Source organism: Schistocerca gregaria, chromosome 9 (genome assembly GCF_023897955.1).
Source record: "Schistocerca gregaria isolate iqSchGreg1 chromosome 9, iqSchGreg1.2, whole genome shotgun sequence".
NCBI lineage: Eukaryota > Metazoa > Arthropoda > Insecta > Orthoptera > Acrididae > Schistocerca > Schistocerca gregaria.
In genome coordinates this window covers 62914261-62926324 of record NC_064928.1, presented here as the reverse complement: position 1 = coordinate 62926324, position 12064 = coordinate 62914261, and positions in this window count along the sequence as shown.

Here is a 12064-nt window from a genome sequence, read left to right as displayed (position 1 = left end):
TCAAAGCGTAGACAGTTTAAAACATTACTCCCATGGAGAAAAGTCCGCATGGTGCTTATTGTGTTGAATGCCGAAGCAATTTCTGTGTTTTATCAACACTCTGAAGGTCGACAGATTACAGAATGCATCCAGATGTGCTTCGGAAACTACTACTAGTCTTCCAGGGAACGATCAAAGCGTAGACAGTTTGAGACATTACTTCCATGGAGAAAAGTCCGCATGGCGCTTATTGTGTTCAATGCCGATGCTATTTTTCTGTTTCATCAACACTCTGAAGGTCCACAGATTACAGAATGCATCCAGATACGCTTCGGAAACTACTAACAGTCTTCCAGGGAACGATCAAAACGTAGGCAGTTTAAGACATTACTCTAATGGAGAAAAGTCCGGATGATGCTTATAGTGTTCAATGCCCATTAAATTTCTGTGTTTCATCAACACTCAGAAGGTCCACAGATTACAGAATGCCTCCAGATGTGCATCGGAAACTACTACTAGTCTTCCAGTTAACGATCAAAGCGTAGACAGTTTAAGACATTACTCCCATGGAGAAAAGTCCGCATGGTGCTTATTGTGTTCAATGCCGACGCAATTTCTGTGTTTCATCAACACTCTGAAGTTCCACAGATTACACAATGCCTACAGATGTGCTTCGGAAACTACTACTAGTCTTCCAGTGTACGATCAAAGCGTAGACAGTTTAAGACATTACTCCCATGGAGAAAAGTCCGCATGGTGATTATTGTGTTCAATGCCGATGCAATTTCTGTGTTTCATCAACACTCTGAAGGTCCACAGATTACAGAGTGCCTCCAGATGTGCTTCCGAAAGTACTACTAGTCTTCCAGTAAACGATCAACGCATAGAAAGTTTAAGACATTACTCCCATGGAGAAAAGACCACATGGTGCTTGTTGTGTTCAATGCCGATGCAATTTCTGTGTTTCATCAACACTCTGAAGCTCCACAGGTTACAGAATGCCTTCAGATGTGCTTCGGAAACTACTAATAGTCTTCCAGTGTACGATCAAAGCGTAGACAGTTTAAGACATTACTACCATGGAGAAAAGCCCGCATGGTGCTTATTGTGTTCAATGCCGATGCAATTTTTGTGTTTCATCAACACTCAGATGGTCCACAGATTACAGAATGCCTCCAGATGTGCTTCAGAAACTACTACTAGTCTTCCAGGGAACGATCAAAGCGTAGACAGTTTGAGACATTACTCCCATGGAAAAAAGTCCGCATGGTGCTTATTGAGTTCAATGTCGATGCAATTTTTGTGTTTCATTAACACTCTGAAGGTCCACAGATTACAGAATGCATCCAGATGTGCTTCGGAAATTACTACTAGCCTTCCATTGAACGATCAAAGCGTAGACAGTTTAAGACATTACTACCATGGAGAAAAGTCCGCATGGTGCTTATTGTGTTCAATGCCGATGCAATTTCTATGATTCATCAACACTCTGAAGGTCCACAGATTACAGAATGCCTCCAGATGAGCTTCGGAAACTACTACTAGTCTTCCAGTAAACGATCAAAGCATAGACAGTTTAAGACATTACTCCCATGGAGAAAACTGCACATGGTGCTTGTTGTGTTCATTGCCGATGCAATTTCTGTGTTTCATCAACACTCTGATGGTCCACAGATTACAGAACGCCTCCAGATGTGCTTCGGAAACTACTAGTAGTCTTCCAGTGTACGATCAAAGCGTATACAGTTTAAGACATTACTCTCATGGAGAAAAGTCCGCATGGTGCTTATTGGCTTCAATGCCGATTCAATTCCTGTGTTTCATCAACACTCTGAAGGTCCACAGATTACAGAATGCCTGAAGATGTGCTTCGGAAACTACTACTAGTCTTACAGTGTACGATCAAAGCGTAGACAGTTTAGGACATTACTCCCATGGAGAAAAGTCCGCATGGTGCTTATTGTGTTCAATGCCGATGCAATTTTTGTGTTTCATCAATACTCTGAAGGTCCACAGATTACAGAATGCTTCCAGATGTGCTTCGGAAACTACTACTGGTCTTCCAGTGTACGATCAAAGCGTAGACAGTTTGAGACATAACTCCCATGGAGAAAAGTCCACATGGTGCTTATTGTGTTCAATGCCGATGCAATTTCGGTGTTTCATCAACACTCTGAAGGTCCACAGAATAGAGAATGCATCCAGATGTGCTTCGGAAACTACTACTAGTCTTCCAGGGAACGATCAAAGCGTAGACAGTTTGAGACATTACTCCCATGGAGAAAGGTCCGCATGGTGCTACTTGTGTTCAATGCCGATGCAATTTTTGTGTTTCATCAACACTCTGAAGGTCCACAGATTACAGAATGCCTCCAGATGTGCTTCGGATACTACTACTAGTCTTACAGTGTACGATCAAAGCGTAGACAGTTTAGGACATTACTCCCATGGAGAAAAGTCCGCATGGAGCTTATTGTGTTCAATGCCGATGCAATTTTTGTGTTTCTTCAATACTCTGAAGGTTCACTGATTACAGCATGCTTCCAGATGTGCTTCGGAAACTACTATTGGTCTTCCAGTGTACGATCAAAGCGTAAACAGTTTAAGACATTACTCCCATGGAGAAAAGTCCGCATGGTGCTTATTGAGTTCAATGCCGATGCAATTTCGGTGTTTCATCAACACTCAGAAGGTCCACAGAATACAGAATGCATCCAGATGTGCTTCGGAAACTACTACTAGTCTTCCAGGGAACGATAAAACCGTAGACAGTTTGAGACATTACTCCCATGGAGAAAGGTCCGCATGGTGCTTATTGTGTTCAATGCCGATGCAATTTTTGTGTTTCATCAACACTCTGAGGGTCCACAGATTACAGAATGCATCCAGATATGCTTCGGAAACAACTACTAGTCTTCCAGGGAACGATCAAAGCGTAGACAGTTTAAAACATAACACCCATCTAGAAAAGTCCACATGGTGCTTATTGTGTTCAATGCCGATGCAATTTCGGTGTTTCATCAACACTCTGAAGGTCCACAGATTACAGAATGCATCCAGATGTGCTTCGGAAACTACTACTAGTCTCCCAGGGAACGATCAAAGCGTAGACAGTTTAAGACATTACTCCCATGGAGAAAAGTCCGCATGGTGCTTATTGTGTTGAATGCCGAAGCAATTTCTGTGTTTTATCAACACTCTGAAGGTCGACAGATTACAGAATGCATCCAGATGTGCTTCGGAAACTACTACTAGTCTTCCAGTGAACGATCAAAGCGTAGACAGTTTGAGACATTACTCCCATTGAGAAAAGTCCGCATGGTGCTTATTGTGTTCAAAGCCGATGTAATTTTTGTGTTTCATCAACACTCTGAAGGTCCACAGATTACAGAATGCATCCAGATGTGCTTCAGAAACTACTACTAGTCTTCCAGGGTACGATCAAAGCGTACACAGTTTAAGACATTACTCTCATGGAGAAAAGTCCGCATGGTGCTTATAGTGTTCAATGACGATTCAATTTCTGTGTTTCATCAACACTCTAAAGGTCCACAGATTACAGAATGCCTCCAGATGTGCTGCGGAAACTACTGGTAGTCTTCCAGTGAACGATCACAGCGTAGACAGTTTAAGACATTACTCTCATGGAGAAAAGTCCGCATGGTGCTTATAGTGTTCAATGACGATTCAATTTCTGTGTTTCATCAACACTCTAAATGTCCACAGATTACAGAATGCCTCCAGATGTGCTCCGGAAACTATTACTAGTCTTCCAGTGTACGATCAAAGCGTAGACAGTTTAAGACATTTTTCCCATGGAGAAAAGTCCACATGGTGCTTATTGTGTTCAATGCCGTAGCAATTTCGGTGTTTCATCAACACTCTGAAGGTCCACAGAATACAGAATGCATCCAGATGTGCTTCGGAAACTACTACTAGTCTTCCAGTAAACGATCAAAGCATAGACAGTTTAAGACATTACTCCCATAGAGAAAACTGCACATGGTGCTTGTTGTGTTCAATGCTGATGCAATTTCTGTGTTTCATCAACACTCTGATGGTCCACAGATTACAGAACGCTCCAGATGTGCTTCGGAAACTACTACTAGCCTTCCAGTGTACGATGAAGGCGTAGACTGTTTAAGACATTACTCTCATGGAGAAAAGTCCGCATGGTGCTTATTGTCTTCAATGCCGATTCAATTCCTGTGTTTCATCAACGAGGTCCACAGATTACAGAATGCCTCCAGATGTGCTTCGGAAACTACTACTAGTCTTACAGTGTACGATCAAAGCGTAGACAGTTTAGGACATTACTCCCATGGAGAAAAGTCCGCATGGTGCTTATTGTGTTCAATGCCGATGCAATTTTTGTGTTTCTTCAATACTCTGAAGGTCCACAGATTACAGAATGCTTCGAGATGTGCTTCGGAAACTACTACTGGTCTTCCAGTGTACGATCAAAGCGTAGACAGTTTAAGACATTACTCCCATGGAGAAAAGTCCACATGGTGCTTATTGTGTTCAATGCCGATGCAATTTCGGTGTTTCATCAACACTCTGAAGGTCCACAGAATACAGAATGCATCCAGATGTGCTTCGGAAACTACTACTAGTCTTCCAGGGAACGATCAAAGCGTAGACAGTTTGAGACATTACTCCCATGGAGAAAGGTCCGCATGGTGCTTATTGTGTTCAATGCCGATGCAATTTCTGTGTTTCATCAACAATCTGAAGGTCCACTGATTACAGAATGCCTCCAGATGTGCTTCGGAAACTACTACTAGCCTTCCAGTGTACAATCAAGGTCTAGACAGTTTAAGACATTACTCCTATGGAGAAAAGTCCGCATAGTGTTTATTGTGTGCAATACCGATGCAGTATTTGTGTTTCATCAACACTCTGAACGTCCACAGATTACAGAATGCCTCCAGATGTGCTTCAGGAACTACTACTAGTCTTCCAGGGAACGATCAAAGCGTAGACAGTTTGAGACATTACTCCTATTGAGAAAAGACCGCATGGTGCTTATTGTGTTCAAAGCCGATGTAATTTTTGTGTTTTGTCAACACTCTGAAGGTCCACAGATTACAGAATGCATCCAGATGTGCTTCAGAAACTACTACTAGTCTTCCAGGGAACGATCAAAGCGTAGACAGTTTAAGACATTACTCCCATGGAGAAAAATCCGCATGGTGCTTATTGTGTTCAATGCCGATGCAATATCTGTGTTTTATCAACACTCTGAAGGTCCACAGATTACAGAATGCCTCCAGATGTGCTGCGGAAACTACTGGTAGTCTTCCAGTGAACGATCACAGCGTAGACAGTTTAAGACATTACTCTCATGGAGAAAAGTCCGCATGGTGCTTATAGTGTTCAATGACGATTCAATTTCTGTGTTTCATCAACACTCTAAAGGTCCACAGATTACAGAATGCCTCCAGATGTGCTCCGGTAACTATTACTAGTCTTCCAGTGTACGATCAAAGCGTAGACAGTTTAAAACACTACTCCCATGGAGAAAAGTCCGCATGGTGCTTATTGTGTTAAATGCCGATGCAATTTCTGTGTTTCATCAACAATCTGAAGGTCCACTGATTACAGAATGCCTCCAGATGTGCTTCGGAAACTACTACTAGCCTTCCAGTGTACAATCAAGGTCTAGACAGTTTAAGACATTACTCCTATGGAGAAAAGTCCGCATAGTGTTTATTGTGTGCAATACCGATGCAGTATTTGTGTTTCATCAACACTCTGAACGTCCACAGATTACAGAATGCCTCCAGATGTGCTTCAGGAACTACTACTAGTCTTCCAGGGAACGATCAAAGCGTAGACAGTTTGAGATATTACTTCCATGGAGAAAAGTCCGCATGGTGCTTATTGTGTTCAATGCCGATGAAATTTTTGTGTTTCATCAACACTCTGAAGGTCCACAGATTACAGAATGCATCCAGATATGCTTCGGAAACTACTACTAGTCTTCCAGGGAACGATCAAATCGAAGAGAGTTTAAGACATTACTCCCATGGAGAAAAGTCCATATGGTGCTTATTGTGTTCAATGCCGATGCAATTTCTGTGTTTCATCAACACTCTGAAGGTCCACAGAATACAGAATGCATCCAGATGTGCTTCAGAAACTACTACTAGTCTTCCAGGAAATGATCAAAGCGTAGGCAGGTTATGACATTACTCCCATGGAGAAAAGTCCTCATGGTGCTTATTGTGTTCAATGCCGATGAATTTTTGTGTTTAATCAACACTCTGAAGGTCCATAGATTACGGAATGCATCCAGATATGCTTCTTAAACAACTACTAGTCTTCCAGGGAACGATCAAAGCGTAGACAGTTTAAGACATAACTCCCATGGAGAAAAGTTCACATGGTGCTTGTTGTGTTCAATGCCGATGCAATTTCTGTGTATCATCCACACTCTGAAGGTACACAGATTACAGAATGCCTCCAGATGTGCTTCGGAAACTACTACTAGTCCTCCAGTGTACGATCAAAGTGTAGACAGTTTAGGACATTACTCCCATGGAGTAAAGTCCGCATGGTGCTTATTGTCTTCAATGCCGATTCAATTCCTGTGTTTCATCAACACTCTGAAGGTCCACAGATTACAGAATGCCTCCAGATGTGCTTCGGAAACTACTACTAGTCTTACAGTGTACAATCAAGGCGTAGACAGTTTAAGACATTACTCTCATGGAGAAAAGTCCGCATGGTGCTTATTGTCTTCAATGCCGATTCAATTCCTGTGTTTCATCAACACTCTGAAGGACCACAGATTACAGAATGCCTTTAGATGTGCTTCGGAAACTACTACTAGTCTTACAGTGTACGATCAAAGCGTAGACAGTTTAGGACATTACTCCCATGGAGAAAAGTCCGCATGGTGCTTATTGTGTTCAATGCCGATGCAATTTTTGTGTTTCATCAGTACTCTGAAGGTCCACAGATTACAGAATGCTTCCAGACGTGCTTCGGAAACTACTACTGGTCTTCCAGTGTACGTTCAAAGCGTAGACAGTTTGAGACATAACTCCCATGGAGAAAAGTCCACATGGTGCTTATTGTGTTCAATGCCGATGCAATTTCGGTGTTTCATCAACACTCTGAAGGTCCACAGAATAGAGAATGCATCCAGATGTGCTTCGGAAACTACTACTAGTCTTCCAGGGAACGATCAAAGCGTAGACAGTTTGAGACATTACTCCGATGGAGAAAGGTCCGCATGGTGCTACTTGTGTTCAATGCCGATGCAATTTTTGTGTTTCATCAACACTCTGAAGGTCCACAGATTACAGAATGCCTCCAGATGTGCTTCGGATACTACTACTAGTGTTACAGTGTACGATCAAAGCGTAGACAGTTTAGGACATTACTCCCATGGAGAAAAGTCCGCATGGTGCTTATTGTGTTCAATGCCGATGCAATTTTTGTGTTTCTTCAATACTCTGAAGGTTCACAGATTACAGCATGCTTCCAGATGTGCTTCGGAAACTACTACTGGTCTTCCAGTGTACGATCAAAGCGTAGACAGTTTAAGACATTACTCCCATGGAGAAAAGTCCACATGGTGCTTATTGTGTTCAATGCCGATGCAATTTCGGTGTTTCATCAACACTCTGAAGGTCCACAGAATACAGAATGCATCCAGATGTGCTTCGGAAACTACTACTAGTCTTCCAGGGAACGATAAAACCGTAGACAGTTTGAGACATTACTCCCATGGAGAAAGGTCCGCAAGGTGCTTATTGTGTTCAATGCCGATGCAATTTTTGTGTTTCATCAACAATCTGAAGGTCCACAGATTACAGAATGCATCCAGATATGCTTCGGATACAACTACTAGTCTTCCAGGGAACGATCAAAGCGTAGACAGTTTAAAACATAACACCCATCTAGAAAAGTCCACATGGTGCTTATTGTGTTCAATGCCGATGCAATTTCGGTGTTTCATCAACACTCTGAAGGTCCACAGATTACAGAATGCATCCAGATGTGCTTCGGAAACTACTACTAGTCTCCCAGGGAACGATCAAAGCGTAGACAGTTTAAGACATTACTCCCATGGAGAAAAGTCCGCATGGTGCTTATTGTGTTGAATGCCGAAGCAATTTCTGTGTTTTATCAACACTCTGAAGGTCGACAGATTACAGAATGCATCCAGATGTGCTTCGGAAACTACTACTAGTCTTACAGTGTACGATCAAAGCGTAGACAGTTTAGGACATTACTCCCATGGAGAAAAGTCCGCATGGTGCTTATTGTGTTCAATGCCGATGCAATTTTTGTGTTTCATCAATACTCTGAAGGTCCACAGATTACAGAATGCTTCCAGATGTGCTTCGGAAATTACTACTGGCCTTCCAGTGTACGATCAAAGTGTAGACAGTTTAAGACATTACTCCCATGGAGAAAAGTCCACATGGTGCTTATTGTGTTCAATGCCGTTGCAATTTCGGTGTTTCATCAACACTCTGAAGGTCCACAGAATACAGAATGCATCCAGATGTGCTTCGGAAACTACTACTAGTCTTCCAGGGAACGATCAAAGCGTAGACAGTTTGAGACATTACTTCCATGGAGAAAAGTCCGCATGGCGCTTATTGTGTTCAATGCCGATGCTATTTTTCTGTTTCATCAACACTCTGAAGGTCCACAGATTACAGAATGCATCCAGATACGCTTCGGAAACTACTACTAGTCTTCCAGGGAACGATCAAAACGTAGGCAGTTTAAGACATTACTCTAATGGAGAAAAGTCCGGATGATGCTTATAGTGTTCAATGCCCATTAAATTTCTGTGTTTCATCAACACTCAGAAGGTCCACAGATTACAGAATGCCTCCAGATGTGCATCGGAAACTACTACTAGTCTTCCAGTTAACGATCAAAGCGTAGACAGTTAAAGACATTACTCCCATGGAGAAAAGTCCGCATGGTGCTTATTGTGTTCAATGCCGATGCAATTTCTGTGTTTCATCAACACTCTGAAGTTCCACAGATTACACAATGCCTACAGATGTGCTTCGGAAACTACTACTAGTCTTCCAGTGTACGATCAAAGCGTAGACAGTTTAAGACATTACTCCCATGGAGAAAAGTCCGCATGGTGATTATTGTGTTCAATGCCGATGCAATTTCTGTGTTTCATCAACACTCTGAAGGTCCACAGATTACAGAGTGCCTCCAGATGTGCTTCCGAAAGTACTACTAGTCTTCCAGTAAACGATCAACGCATAGAAAGTTTAAGACATTACTCCCATGGAGAAAAGACCACATGGTGCTTGTTGTGTTCAATGCCGATGCAATTTCTGTGTTTCATCAACACTCTGAAGCTCCACAGGTTACAGAATGCCTTCAGATGTGCTTCGGAAACTACTAATAGTCTTCCAGTGTACGATCAAAGCGTAGACAGTTTAAGACATTACTACCATGGAGAAAAGCCCGCATGGTGCTTATTGTGTTCAATGCCGATGCAATTTTTGTGTTTCATCAACACTCAGATGGTCCACAGATTACAGAATGCCTCCAGATGTGCTTCAGAAACTACTACTAGTCTTCCAGGGAACGATCAAAGCGTAGACAGTTTGAGAGATTACTCCCATGGAAAAAAGTCCGCATGGTGCTTATTGAGTTCAATGTCGATGCAATTTTTGTGTTTCATCAACACTCTGAAGGTCCACAGATTACAGAATGCATCCAGATGTGCTTCGGAAACTACTACTAGTCTTCCAGGGAACGATCAAAGCGTAGACAGTTTAAGACATTACTAACATGGAGAGAAGTCCGCATGGTGATTATTGTGTTCAATGCCGATGCCATTTCTATGTCTCATCAACACTCTGAAGGTCCACAGATTACAGAATGCATCCAGCTGTGCTTCGGAAACTACTACTAGTCTTGAAGGGAACGATCAAAGCGTAGACAGTTTAAGATATTACTCCCATGGAGAAACGTCCGCATGGTGCTTATTGTGTTCAATGCCGATGCAATTTTTGTGTTTCATTAACACTCTGAAGGTCCACAGATTACAGAATGCATCCAGATGTGCTTCGGAAATTACTACTAGTCTTCCATTGAACGATCAAAGCGTAGACAATTTAAGACATTACTACCATGGAGAAAAGTCCGCATGGTGCTTATTGTGTTCAATGCCGATGCAATTTCTATGATTCATCAACACTCTGAAGGTCCACAGATTACAGAATGCCTCCAGATGTGCTTCGGAAACTACTACTAGTCTTCCAGTAAACGATCAAAGCATAGACAGTTTAAGACATTACTCCCATGGAGAAAACTGCACATGGTGCTTGTTGTGTTCATTGCCGATGCAATTTCTGTGTTTCATCAACACTCTGATGGTCCACAGATTACAGAACGCCTCCAGATGTGCTTCGGAAACTACTAGTAGTCTTCCAGTGTACGGTCAAAGCGTATACAGTTTAAGACATTACTCTCATGGAGAAAAGTCCGAATGGTGCTTATTGTCTTCAATGCCGATTCAATTCCTGTGTTTCATCAACACTCTGAAGGTCCACAGATTACAGAATGCCTGAAGATGTGCTTCGGAAACTACTACTAGTCTTACAGTGTACGATCAAAGCGTAGACAGTTTAGGACATTACTCCCATGGAGAAAAGTCCGCATGGTGCTTATTGTGTTCAATGCCGATGCAATTTTTGTGTTTCATCAATACTCTGAAGGTCCACAGATTACAGAATGCTTCCAGATGTGCTTCGGAAACTACTACTGGTCTTCCAGTGTACGATCAAAGCGTAGACAGTTTGAGACATAACTCCCATGGAGAAAAGTCCACATGGTGCTTATTGTGTTCAATGCCGATGCAATTTCGGTGTTTCATCAACACTCTGAAGGTCCACAGAATAGAGAATGCATCCAGATGTGCTTCGGAAACTACTACTAGTCTTCCAAGGAACGATCAAATCGTAGACAGTTTGAGACATTACTCCCATGGAGAAAGGTCCGCATGGTGCTACTTGTGTTCAATGCCGATGCAATTTTTGTGTTTCATCAACACTCTGAAGGTCCACAGATTACAGAATGCCTCCAGATGTGCTTCGGATACTACTACTAGTCTTCCAGTGTACGATCAAAGCGTAGACAGTTTAGGACATTACTCCCATGGAGAAAAGTCCGCATGGAGCTTATTGTGTTCAATGCCGATGCAATTTTTGTGTTTCTTCAATACTCTGAAGGTTCACAGATTACAGCATGCTTCCAGATGTGCTTCGGAAACTACTACTGGTCTTCCAGTGTACGATCAAAGCGTAAACAGTTTAAGACATTACCCCCATGGAGAAATGTCCACATGGTGCTTATTGTGTTCAATGCCGATGCAATTTCGGTGTTTCATCAACACTCAGAAGGTCCACAGAATACAGAATGCATCCAGATGTGCTTCGGAAACTACTACTAGTCTTCCAGGGAACGATAAAACCGTAGACAGTTTGAGACATTACTCCCATGGAGAAAGGTCCGCATGGTGCTTATTGTGTTCAATGCCGATGCAATTTTTGTGTTTCATCAACACTCTGAGGGTCCACAGATTACAGAATGCATCCAGATATGCTTCGGAAACAACTACTAGTCTTCCAGGGAACGATCAAAGCGTAGACAGTTTAAAACATAACACCCATCTAGAAAAGTCCACATGGTGCTTATTGTGTTCAATGCCGATGCAATTTCGGTGTTTCATCAACACTCTGAAGGTCCACAGATTACAGAATGCATCCAGATGTGCTTCGGAAACTACTACTAGTCTCCCAGGGAACAATCAAAGCGTAGACAGTTTAAGACATTACTCCCATGGAGAAAAGTCCGCATGGTGCTTTTTGTGTTGAATGCCGAAGCAATTTCTGTGTTTTATCAACACTCTGAAGGTCGACAGATTACAGAATGCATCCAGATGTGCTTCGGAAACTACTACTAGTCTTCCAGTGAACGATCAAAGCGTAGACAGTTTGAGACATTACTCCCATTGAGAAAAGTCCGCATGGTGCGTATTGTGTTCAAAGCCGATGTAATTTTTGTGTTTCATCAACACTCT